General features: G+C 39.5%; 1 long non-coding RNA gene across 3 annotated transcripts in view; it reads right to left on the bottom strand.

Annotated features, from left to right (window-relative positions):
• Nucleotides 1-6,664: 6,664 nt before the first annotated feature.
• The window catches only part of LOC120538793, a 136,697-nt gene continuing 130,768 nt past the window's right edge, over nucleotides 6,665-12,593 (bottom strand). For all 3 annotated transcript variants that reach the window (XR_005635510.1, XR_005635512.1, XR_005635511.1), the window contains exon 8: nucleotides 6,665-8,435. This is a non-coding gene — a long non-coding RNA (uncharacterized LOC120538793). The remainder of the gene's footprint in view (nucleotides 8,436-12,593) is intronic.

Below are 12,593 nucleotides of genomic sequence, written 5' to 3'. Positions count from 1 at the left end.
TTCTCTGAGTCTGTCACAGTCGGACAAGTCCTGACATCATGGGATGCTCTTGCTTGCTCTTCGCAGTTTTGTAGATTACCTCTGATCCCTACAGCTTCTAGTTAAGAATGAAACTTTGGTCTGGGACTGTACCAAAGGCTTTTTGAAAGTCTTTTATATGGTATGCTTCGTTTTTGTTAACTATTCTGGTTGCTTCTTTAAAAAAATCTAAAACACTGGTTTCACAGGACCTTCCTTTCATAAACCCATGCCCAGTGGCGTAGCGTAGTGGGGGCGGCAAAGAATTACTGTATATTTTAGTCTTTTAAATTGAAATACCTAAATAAGGGGGCGGCAAAATTTTCCTCCGCCCCGTTCGGCTGACACCCACGCTACGCCACTGCCCATGCCGGTTACTGTTTAGTATATTATTTTCATGTAGATAATTTTCTAATTTATTCCTGATTATAGTTTCCATAATTTTGCAAGGCGCAGAAGTATGACTTACATCTGTAATTATCAGGATCCACTTTGTCTCTCTTCTTGAAGACTGGAGTTATACATGGTGAGGCAGAAAGGACGGACGTCTTTGAAATGGCTAGAACTCACCACTAGGTGGAGTTACAGATGTGCAGTAGGTGGCGTTAGCTTCGCAAAGTCTTAGCATTTTTTTATTTTCTTTTTAGTTGAAGCCATGGAGCCGTGGCAACAGAACACCGAGTTTTTGCGTACGACTGTTTTGTCAAGAACAACCAATCTATTACCGCAGTTCAGTGTGAGTTTCGTTGCCATTTTAATATCCACAGAAATAAGGATGTTCCTGCTTGTAACACTATCCAACATTGGGTTAAAACACTTCGTACACGAGGTACACTAATGAACAAAAGGTCACCGGGGGCTACACGAATGGCACGTACTTCTGAAAATGTGGAAATAGTACGACTAGCCCTGCTGCGCAGTCCAAGTTGATCTGCTCAGAAGCATTCTTCTGAACTTGGCCTCAGTAATCGTTCGGTAAGGCGTATTTTGCATTTAGACCTGTGTTTCCATCCCTACAAATTGTCAAATGCTATTTCAATATGAACTCAAATATTTCAATACATTTCTTTGTAAGAAAAAATTAACAATTTTGTGATTTTGTGAAAAATGTCTGTCCTTTCTGCCTCACCCTGTATTTGCAACTTTCCAGTCTTCTGGTACTTCTCCTTTTTTAAGTGATTCCTCAAATATGCCTAATAAGCATTTATACAGTAGATGACACCTTTTAAACAATTAGTAAAATCCCATCAGATCCAGGAGTTTTATTAGGCTTCAACTCCTGACTCTTCTTTTCTAAAATCTTACTTTTACTTCTGCATGAGGTATTCCACTTGTTTCTTCCTTTGTAAATATTTAGGTGAAATATTTGTTCAGTTCATTTGCTATATCCTTCTAATTTTCAATGATTTTTCCATTTGTGTCCTTAAGGTTACTTACATTCTTTTTTATCATCTTTTTGCTAGAGTAGTACTCAAAAAATTGTTTTCTGTTTGTCTTGGCTTCACTAGCTTTTTTGATCTCTTGCTGTAGTATCCTGTATTCCTCCAAGTCAGAATTGTCTATCTTTTCTAATTTTCTTGTATAGTAATCTTTTCAGTTTTATTTATTTTAAATGCTCATATTTATCTATTCTGACCAGTTTCTTAGTCTGTTTGTTTTATTGGTTTTCATAATATATTTATCTTGTGCCTGTATCTCTGTGAAGTGACAAAATCTTTCATTTATAGTTGCTGTTTGCTTTCCTATTCAGTGCTTTGTAGTGTCATGGACTGCACGTATATGTGGGTGTCCCAGCTGGGAAGGGGTGAGGTTCCTTACCTGCATGGGAGGCCAGCTCATCAGAGTCACAAGAAGAAAGGTGAAGACCATTCTGCTTCGACCATGAGACAGGCAAGAGACGGCATTGCAAGAGTGGGTTTGCTGGAATCCTGGCTGGGACGGACTGAACAACCTTACCCAGCCACAAGGCAAGTATCATGGAAAGACAGGGGTAGGCAAGCAGCTCGGACTATCACCTCCCTCAATACGGTAGGGGGCAGCATCCCTGGGATTCAGCATCCATATGGACACCCACAGGGCATGATGGGAAAAGTAGTGCTGTGGAGCAATCCTGATGGTTCCGTGGATGCTGCCAGGGAGTGCTAGGGGGATTCATGGTCCTCACTCTGACAGACTTCTGTTAGACCTGGAAATGTTTCCAACAGGCTATGCCCTGACACCATAGCACTCTTGGGTCCAGTTTAAAAGGAGCTGCTCTGCCTTACCTTAGGAATCAACGTTGGGAGGCAGAGGACAATAACTCTTTGAAGGAGCTGTAGTACAAAGTGGGCACATGGGCGCCGGCAGGGGGGTGCAAGTAGGTGCACGTGCACCCCCCTAGCTTTTGAAAAAAAAGGAAATGGAGAAAAAAAATAAATCTTTCAATAATAAGAAAAAACGCGAAAAAATAGTTTTTATTTAAAATTTTTAAATTACAATTAGACGTTTACATTTTACAACTATACATAAACAATCATTCACTTTGTTTCTAAAAGAGCATTTCAAGCCTTCTTTTTTGTTGTCCAAACTTGTCTACAACTTTGTCGATAAATTTTGGACAATTATTTATTCTTTTTTTGTGTACACTAAGCATACATAATCCACTTAATCTATCGTCACTCATTGTAGATCGGTTCTAAGTTTTGACGCGCCGTAATGTGCTAAAAGATCTTTCAATACTGCAGGTTGTTGCAGGAATTGCACGTGCACCTACTTGCACCCCCCTGCCGGCGCCCATGTGCACCCCCCTGAATTAAATCCTGGCGGCGGTAATGAGTGGGCATTGCCCATTCCACTAGGCTTACATGGCATAGGCCTGTTAAGAAAGCAGAATTAACAGGGATGCAGACATCCAGCTGCACCTTCCACCACTTGCATTCCAAACTAAGTACTAAGCTCCAGCTTGTACCAGGATCTGCCTTGGCTTCACCTGATAAGAAAGGTGCAAATCAGAGGTGATCTAACATCTCTCCAGAGGCCCCTCCGAAGAACTCTTGAGTCAGAAGGTGTAAAATGGACTCATCCAAAGACCAAGAGCTGTAATTCAAGGGATGGCAACTAAAATGGACAGAAGAATCCACCTATTAGAAGACACTGATTTTACAACTTGAAATGACTTTAATCCACTCAGCGTTCCCTTAAAACTCTCTGCACCATCCTGAAGATTTCTCTGGGATATTCACTGGACAGTCACTGCACTCCTATGGGATTCTCTCAGTGCACTCTCTCTGGGATTTATACAGTAAAGACGGATAGACACAGTGCTTCTGAAAAGCATTCACCCCTTGGAGAGCCAAAGCCAACAAACTCTTCTCTTTGTGAATGTAAGAGCCATTTGTTAGTTAATTATGTTATGTATATTGAATGTATTCTCTTAGTTATGTTACAGTGTTTATCTATTAGTGCATAGTCTATGGGATGTTATAACGCCCTCAAGCTAAACTATAAATGGAGTATTCTAATTATATCTTGTCCCTCTGACTACAAACTAGTTGAGTTTATAATCTGACTTGTAGTTGGTAAGGCATAGAGGGCAAACAATTTCAAGTACATTCAGTACAGAACATACAGAATGTACTAAAGTCAATGTAAGTTTGCCTTTCAGAAATAATAATTTCCTTTTGCCTTTTGTTCCTTTTTTAATCTTCACTAAACCTTGTGGCCTCTTATGTCTGGAGCTCTCTTCCTCAGTCTCTCCGAGATTGGTCCTCTTTCTTCACCAAAACTTTCCTATTTGACGAACTTTTGACTTCTGGGTAATCTTTTTTTTTTCTTTCACCACCTATATGTAAAATGACCTTGGGTTTGTGAAGGTGCTCTATAAATGCAATGTATTATTATTATTAATAATAATAATAATTACTGAGACTGATCAGGAATGTAACGAAAGAACAGTGGAGATCGATAGCACTGACGATAAAAATTGAAATGTTAAGCAAAACTCCAGGCCCAAAAGTAATGAAAGGCAAACTAGGAGTACAAAAAGGTTTTAGAACAAGAAAAATGTACGCACAGGTACAGTAGGTCTTGATCCTCAGACTTCGGACAGGCAAATGTTATTGCACACCCAACCTACCTTGAAAGGGGTCTCTCTCGGAATTGCTTTTCCCAAGAATTCTTCTGTTTTTTCTTCTTCTTCAAGGATTTTTTTTTTGTTTGGGAGTTTTTTTTTCTTGTCTTCTCTTCTTAATGATTCTACTCCATTAGGCCCTTGAACAAGGCCCTTAGCGTGCAATTGCTCTGTCCTGGGTATGAAGTTAATCTACATCCAGCCCTGCAAGCAGGTCCTCCAACTTGCAGGGAAAACCTGGGGGTTGATGGCAGGATTGGCACTCCAGCCACTGTAAAAAAAAAACCGCACACTGTTCAGTCCTATCTGAACTCATGGTGTTGCACGGCCGCACTCAGGTCCCAATCCTGGTGGTTCGTCGTGTGCTGGCTGTGGCAACCCGTTGTATCAGCGCATGCTCCCTACCTCATCCTCCTTCTTAGGGAGTCAAAACTGGGAGGAAGGCTGTCAAAAAACAGGGCCTGTTAAAGCTCACTGCAGCACTCCTTGGGTGATTTTGGGCTATACAAGAAATAAATCGTGGCTGATGTTGAGTATGGTTGTGTATGTGAGCAAGTCCTGTAATGGGCTGATTCCCCATCCTTGTTTGTGCCCAGTGCTCCTGGTATCTTGAACTGGTTAGGTAGAATTAGAAGACAGAGAAATCAGATGGATGTCAAATTTGTCTTTACACATTATTCATTTTCATGTATCCTAAAAATTCCATTTACTATCCTGTTAATGTATTTAATGTTGGTCAGTGTCAAAAAGAACTAATTAAATCTTCTGTGATTAGAGGGTGTACAGTACAATAATAAAATGGGAGAACGTCCAAGGGGTAAATACTTTTTATAAGAACTGTGTCCATCCATCTTTACTGTATAGGCGCCTTTCAAATCTTTATAATCCTTTGTTCCTTTTTTAATCTTCACTAAACCTTTAAAACAAGCTTTCTTCATTATGTGTTTGGTTCATGCTGCATCCTGCTTTGCCAACTCAGTAGCTGGTCGAATTTGGGAACCTGGAAAACATGCAGCTAAAGCAAGTCTGAGAGCTAAGATCAAGTCTGCCAAGCTAAAAGGGAACTTCAGCATCTAAAGTCTTGTGTCAGAAAGACTAAGGCCTTTTCACTAAGAAGTGACAAAAGACAGCAGAAGGCAAGCTGAGGAATCAGCAACAAGGATCATGCACTACAAAGAGAAAGAGTCATCTTCAACACATGAAGAATCTTCCACTTGAGCCCAGAGCAGCAACAAAGCACACAACTCCACACAATATTGGACCTCATCTTTAAGGACTGGGTATCATAAAACTATTCTTCTGTGGCAAGATAAATTAGAACTCTAAACACCAGTAACCAGCCAGCCTATATGTTACATGTTTGTCTAGTCTGTCTGTGTTCAGTCTTAAATGTCAATACATATACTGTATATGCATTTATCATACTTTTCTAGTCCAATAAATTGTGTTATTCTGTTCCTTAAGACAAGTGGGCTTCAGTTACCTTTATATAAATCTAAAGGCTAGAGACCTCCTCCTACAACAGTGGGATACTGAGGTGGTTTGTTGTGTGGTGGGTGCGGCAACATGTTTCCTTCTTTCTCTCCCTCTCTTTGCTGAAATATCTGATTATATCAGTATTGTCGAAGGCAAGCCCACAATTAATTAACAAAGTTAAAGTTTCTTTTTCAAATCCCACATGCTTACGGTGTTCTCCTGATTAATCATATAAAATCCTACAGATAGGATAGGAGAGAGGAAGAATTGTACTTCTGTGTTTTTATATACTGTGTTTTTATCATGCTTACCTATTTGTCAGGGTGATGTTCTTAATAAAAGGGACAATATTTCAACCTGTGACTGTGTTGGATGTGATTGTGTCTAGGGTTTGGGTCTCGGTGGCACCCACTACAAGTTAAAGTAGATACTTCCTCATCCCCATAAAGTCTGCTTTCCTCAAGTTACAATTCTTCATTTTGGTGTAGAATTGTGCGTTTTCAAAGATAATCTGAAATTTGACCACATTGGCCACATCACTATTAGTAACTTCTATTTTTATTACTCTGTCTTTGAGGTTTGAGAAGATGAGATATAGACTGGGGTCACCACATGTTGGGCTTGAGAAAAACAAGGGTGAAAAGACGTTCATTTGCCATCCACACCATTTCTGCTTCCTCTTTAGTATTCCGACTGACTGAGCAGTTCTGTGAACCTCTGACGACCAAGAATCGCACGTGGAGTTGTTTCTTTCCTTTCTCGTGTGGCTGCTATGATAAATAATTCCATAAAACCAATGATTACATTAAAGCACTTCAAAGGTCATTACCATTCAAAACACAAGACATGAAATTTCCCAAAAAAATATAAATAAGTAAATTAAACGTAAAAAAAAGGAGATATATTTATTTTTCTAAAAAATTACTTATACATGGCAGTATGTAAATATAAACACAAATATTTTTCTAAATAATGATAATAAATGACAAATTTGATTAATATGTAAAATAAAAAATTCTAATAGTACAGTATGCAAATATAAAAAATATATATGTATGATTAATAAAAAATGACAATAAAAACTCAGAATTCAATAAAGTTAAATATTCATAATTGTAGGTAAAATATATATTCTTTTACAGTCAAAATGAAGTTGTATGTGTTCTGTTATATAATACACAATATCCAAAACGTGACAGGTCACATCTGTTTGAAAAATGACAGCTTGTCCGTCTATACAATGTTAATATGTTGGTTGCCTAGCTAAATAATGGATGGCTTTGTGATTTCTAAAGTTGGGGGATTTGATAAACTACCCCATAATTTGATAAAAACACAAACAGTTAATTCATTTTCATTTCCAAAAACAATGACCAGTAATTTTGATTGGTCTATTAAAGGCAATCTCTCCCAACATCCCCAGCTCCCCAACTCAATCTCCTTTATCCCTAACACCTTTACAATGATTTCTCACTGTTAGCTTAGTTATAAATCTACCAAAGAAACCCTTCGCTACTATTGCAGCAAAAAGTACATACACAAAGTGCAGATGTACAGAATGACTGTGGAATATTTAATACTGTTTCCCATTATTGCACAAGATTGAGAATTTGTAGCAGCCTGTACACACCAAGAAGTCTGAAAATCATTTGAATATTAGCAACTGATCCACACTGTACAAGATTGTATTCTTCTCTTAGATGGCATGGTGGTACAGCAGATAGTTTTGTAACTGCCACATCGCTTGGACTTGGGATCATTTACTGTATGATCTTCGTGTGCTCACTTGGCTTTACTCCAGCAAATCTGGTTTGTTTCCAACAAACAGGCTGTCAAGAGTACTGGAGACTTAAAATTGGTCAGGGTCCAAGACATAGACTGGCACTCCATCCAGGCTTGCTACTTTAAGTCAGAATGAGGTTTAGCTTCTGGCATAGCTTGAAGATTAGAAAAATGAATAGAGATGTTTAATATGATTTGTTAATAAAATTATGATAAAAATGCTTCATGAGAAAAAATGGACAGGAACTCTGTAGTGGAGTTTAGGTCTTCCATCGTTTCTTGGCAGAAAATGGCATGAAGACTAGGATCCTTCATATGAACATCACTGAATGTTTTCCTGATTCTTCTTCTTTTTATGGTGTCTTAAATAATGCCTGTCTACAATCCATGGTCCATGAATCTCTTCAGTACCAACTCCACTATTATCCCACTCTTACCGAAGTTGAAGTTCCTTAGTTTCTGGTCAATTTAATGTTACACGTGACTGCATGCAGTCTTAATAAACATCACAACATAAGAAAAGCACCTTATCAATTACAGGGCAGAAGAATTTCATTTTTGCACATCACCTGTTTTGTGTGCCAGCACTTATACTAAACTATCACACCAATATGACCTACTCAGAATATTGGTTTGGCATTAAACACTCGTGAACAAGCCATACTGAATTCTGAATATAGAAAATCTTTAAAGCAGGGTCAGCCTATACAGTGAGACACAATATGGAGACAGTTTTAATGTCCAAAAATACAATTTCCTAGATGAAACCATTATAATATTAGTGCAAACCTGAGGACATGGCCCTTCCATCCTGCAAGGCCAATGAATATTGAATATGCATATGAGAGTTTTCTGTATGAGGTATGTTTTGCTATTTTGGAGACTTAAATCCTGTGATCAGAATAACATACAGAAAATTTTATCTCATAGTCAACAGTGATTAGTGTACAGTATATACACCTCACTCTGCTTTAGTGATTGTGATGTCAAAGCCACAGGAAAAGTACATTCACAGAAGCACCTTCACTGGACACCCCAAATTCAAGTAAACCTGCAAAAGAAATTCAAAAGGATGTAAGCAGGTGTCTTAATGTGAGACATGACACAAGATTATGTTGTATTGTCCTTGCCAGCATCATCAACATTAAAATCCCAGCTACAATTTGAACTGCGTCTCATACTAAATATGGCCTGTACCGTTGGTGTTCCTCTGGTTTTTGACATTAGAAGTGGGTATTCACCAACAGTGTTCACAAAGCCACTTCTAAATACAAAGCTGTTGGAACACAAGGTTTCAGGATTATGCCTGGCTCCACAAACTTGAGAACCAGATCGTCCCAAAAATATAGGCCACAAAGTTCCAGTTGCTATGTTTCACCTAGGTTTTTTCCCTGCCTTAAGTATTTTCCTTTTTATTGTGCATTTTGAATTATTATTTTTCATGTGTTTTCGGTTTTTATATATTTTTTGTTTAAATTGCTTTATGTAAATATTGCCTTATTGTTACATATTGTACATATGGCTGTTTCAGTTGCATTCCTTGTTTTCCGTAGGTGGGTGACTACCCCGCTTGCCCTTTGCCCCTCCACCTTTATCTTCACGTAAAGGAAATGAATCACTCAGTGGTTCATTGGGAGTTGTTGAAGTTTGTTATCTATTAGTTGTGCTGTTGAAATACTGCTGGATTTTTCTGGTCTTTGTATATTTTGTAGATTATTTGTTCTGATTTTGGGTTACGGGCTAATTTTTTATTAGCCCTGAGTTGTCTTTTTAGGCATATCCTTTTTGACTATTTTTTTTTATTTGTCCTTGCCTTACCTTTTTGTGCTTTTCTTTGGTAATATAAATCATTTCTTTATTTATAAAGATTATTCTTTGTTGCTGTCCTTAAACTCAGTTTCCTCTCCCTCCTAGATTTCGGACATTTAAAGTATGTTTTTAGGTCACTTTTGGGGCCTGAGTAGGCCTAGAAGCCAGCCTTTCCAGTTTTAGCTCAGGCTGCCTGGGCTGAAGCCTCCTGTTAAGTTCCAGACCTGGGGCCTCATGTATAGCGCCATGCGTAGAACTTGCACTATAACATGACGTAAGCACAAAAGCCGAAATGTGCTTACGCACAGAAAAATCCAGATGCAGGAATCTGTGCGTACTCCAACTTCCACGTTCTTCCACTACATAAATCCCGGTCAGCGTGAAAACTAACGCTCGTGCACGCGCTTTATGTAAATCCTCCCAGAATTACGCCTATTTGAATATGCAAATCAATATAAATCGCCCTTAAACTCAGCCTTCTGTGAAAAGACAATGGGAAAAGCACAGGGGAAAATATAAGAATTTCAGCGAATACCAAGTGGAGGCAAAGGAAAAACATACTATTTGTTGATTTAAACAGTGAAATAAACAACAAAAGGAAGTTGATCAAGTGACATAGAGTGTTGGAGAAACTCAAAAGCTCAAGTTCACAAAGTCGCACAGTGCCGGAAATAAAAAAGAAGTCACATATCAAAGTCGCTGTGAAAAGGCGAGTTGTAGCCCACCATCTGAGTGTCATATGAAAGCTTATTAGGGTACAGAGAAAAAAAGGCACTCAGTGGGGAAAAAGCACGAAATGTCAACTTTAATCTCGAAATTTCCACTTTAATCACATAGTTTATTTTGTCATTAAAGTAGAACATCATAAACATCATCTTAAAATTGTTTAGTTACAATGGGATTTGAGAAACTAGTAAATTAAAGTAGCAAGTTAAATGTTTTGTTTTGTATTTGATCTTCTATGTGCTCTGCGTGTGAATCATTATGTGCTTCCGTTCTTTCTCTTTCTCCGACAGGACACAGAATCCATTACATTCGTAATATTACAGCTCTCTGAATAATTAAAATACTGAAATGTATACGTGATATCATTTTCATGATGATTGGAATGAAAGCATGTTATTAAACATGGGAACACGGTGGCGCAGTTATTGTTCATGTCTCACACAAGATGCTGTTGTGCCATGCGCGACCTTTGATGAGATCATTTATTGTAGCAGTACTGTCTCTTTCAAATGTACTAACCTCCAATTCCTGTCCTTACTTTTCTTTCTCCAAATACCCAATCGCCACACAATCAGCTCTGTAATAGACGTTAAGCCATCTGTAAGCTTACAACTACGATTCTTCAAAACTTTTAAGGAACATTGAAATAGCTTCATAGCGCATGTTTAATTATTCTATCCGTGTGACGATGTGGGTTCAGGCTCCACACTCCCTTTGATATTGGAAGCACTTGAACCCAACACCGTCGATAATGTTGCCGAGTGAGCTAGTCAATGGAGGCAAATTACTGAGCAAGGGGAAGGCAGAAAGTGTAACAGTGCTTTTATTAAAAACCAACAAAACAAGTGTTCATAAATAGTGCAGTTCTTCCAAATTCATTAAATAAATAATCCATAAAAAGAACGCGTGGAGGTTAAAAATCAATAAATAGAAAAAAAACACATCCTTAAAAACGAGAGGTTAAAATCTTCTTTTAGGAAGCAGTCTTAAAAACAACAAACAAGCTCGGTGCTTCTTTTCTGTTAGCGTCTCAGTTAGCGTTTCTGTTAGCGTCTCACCTGCTTATCCCGTTTGGGCTTAGCAGCAGGCAAGACGCTCTCTGCAGCTGCCCTCCTCTACACACTCGAGACTGGAGACCTCCCGATCCCTGGCTTCGGTTTGGCACTCATCCCAGTCCCCGAGACTTGATTACCCCAATGGCCAGGACGCACACATTGGGGACTCCACCACCAAGCCTCCCAACTACCGCTGCCTTTCCACGGCCTTCTGCGGCTCGTCGCTTTCTTCTGGGCACTCCCACTACATGGTCGCTCAGCGGGAGCAACATCCACTCAATCACCTGGGTGTCGGCCTAACACCCAGCTTCCTCACAGCTGCCCTCGAGCGCTCGATCGCGCGCTCACCACACGCACGCACCGCCTGCTTCCTCGCTCCCTGTAACCTCCGTCCTCTTTTCCTCATCTCTTTTTTCTCCTCTCTCCATTTTATCCACCTTTTCTCTGAACGTTTCTTTCTCCCCGATCGATTCTCTCTCCGAACGTTTCTTTCCCCAACCGACTTGCGCTTCTTTTAAAAACGTGAGGGGCCATCACAGCTGCAGCATTAGCCACGGGAGCAATCACGAATGTGGGCAGTCCCTCACCTGTGCACACGGTGAGAAACGCCCACATCGACGACTGCCCCGCGGCTCGCTACAACGACGCCCCTCACGAAGCCGCCTCGGGTGCGGTGATTATTTATTTAAAATCAATGGCCTTTTCTCCACGAGCTGTGGACCCATAACACCACAATCCGTCTATCCTGCCAGTGTCGCGCCAGCCTCAGTGCGCAAGGCAGGAACAATACGCGAACTTGCTACCACTGCGGCACCGTGTTCTCACATCCTTAATTATTAACAATACAGATTTTTTAAATGAAGTTAAAGTTTTATCTGTATAATATAATCAACATATTTTGGTGCATTTCATCTTAAAAATGATATCGTCATCATATGTAAATACGCGCTTTATAACGTGGCGCAGGTTGTGCGATATTATAACTGTAGTGCAAGTTTACAGTGGGGTGATTGTACTTATAAGTACAAACAGTTCTACAAGGAGCGATTGATTGAGTGCGTTTATAGTTCATGGGATGAAACTGTTTTCTGAACCGCAAGCTCCGTACAGGAAAGGCTTTGAAACGTTTTGCCGTGGCTGAGACAGCGTGTGTTTGATGCCGTATAATTAATAATAATAATTCTCTTTCCAATCAGCTGCTGCTGTGATTCCCCACTCAGATACAGTGATATAAATACTCTGAGTGGTGCAGTGAGATTAATATGGAAAAAGATCCTAACAGGAGCAGCTGAAAGAAGAAGAAGAAAAAGAAGAAGAAGAAGAAGAAGGTGCAGTGAGAGTAACAACGCTAAAGCAGTTATGGTATTTGGAATACTATGGCTATTCCCTGGACCATTATATTGTTTCAGGTTAATTACAATCAGATACATTACACTAATCAACAATATGTCGTTAAATTCAGTGTATTTATAAAAGAAAGAAATGGTAACCACACAGGAACAGTAGCACTGCTTTGACACTGGGTGCCTCCAGTCTGCAAAACCGAGCAGAGAACTTGCGTACGACAGGGTATGAGGTACCATGAAAATGTGCGTGGCTTTACGCCAAGTTTAGGTTTT

The sequence above is a fragment of the Polypterus senegalus genome, chromosome 11, assembly GCF_016835505.1.
Source record: "Polypterus senegalus isolate Bchr_013 chromosome 11, ASM1683550v1, whole genome shotgun sequence".
NCBI lineage: Eukaryota > Metazoa > Chordata > Cladistia > Polypteriformes > Polypteridae > Polypterus > Polypterus senegalus.
This window is presented reverse-complemented; position numbering and strand designations above follow the sequence as displayed.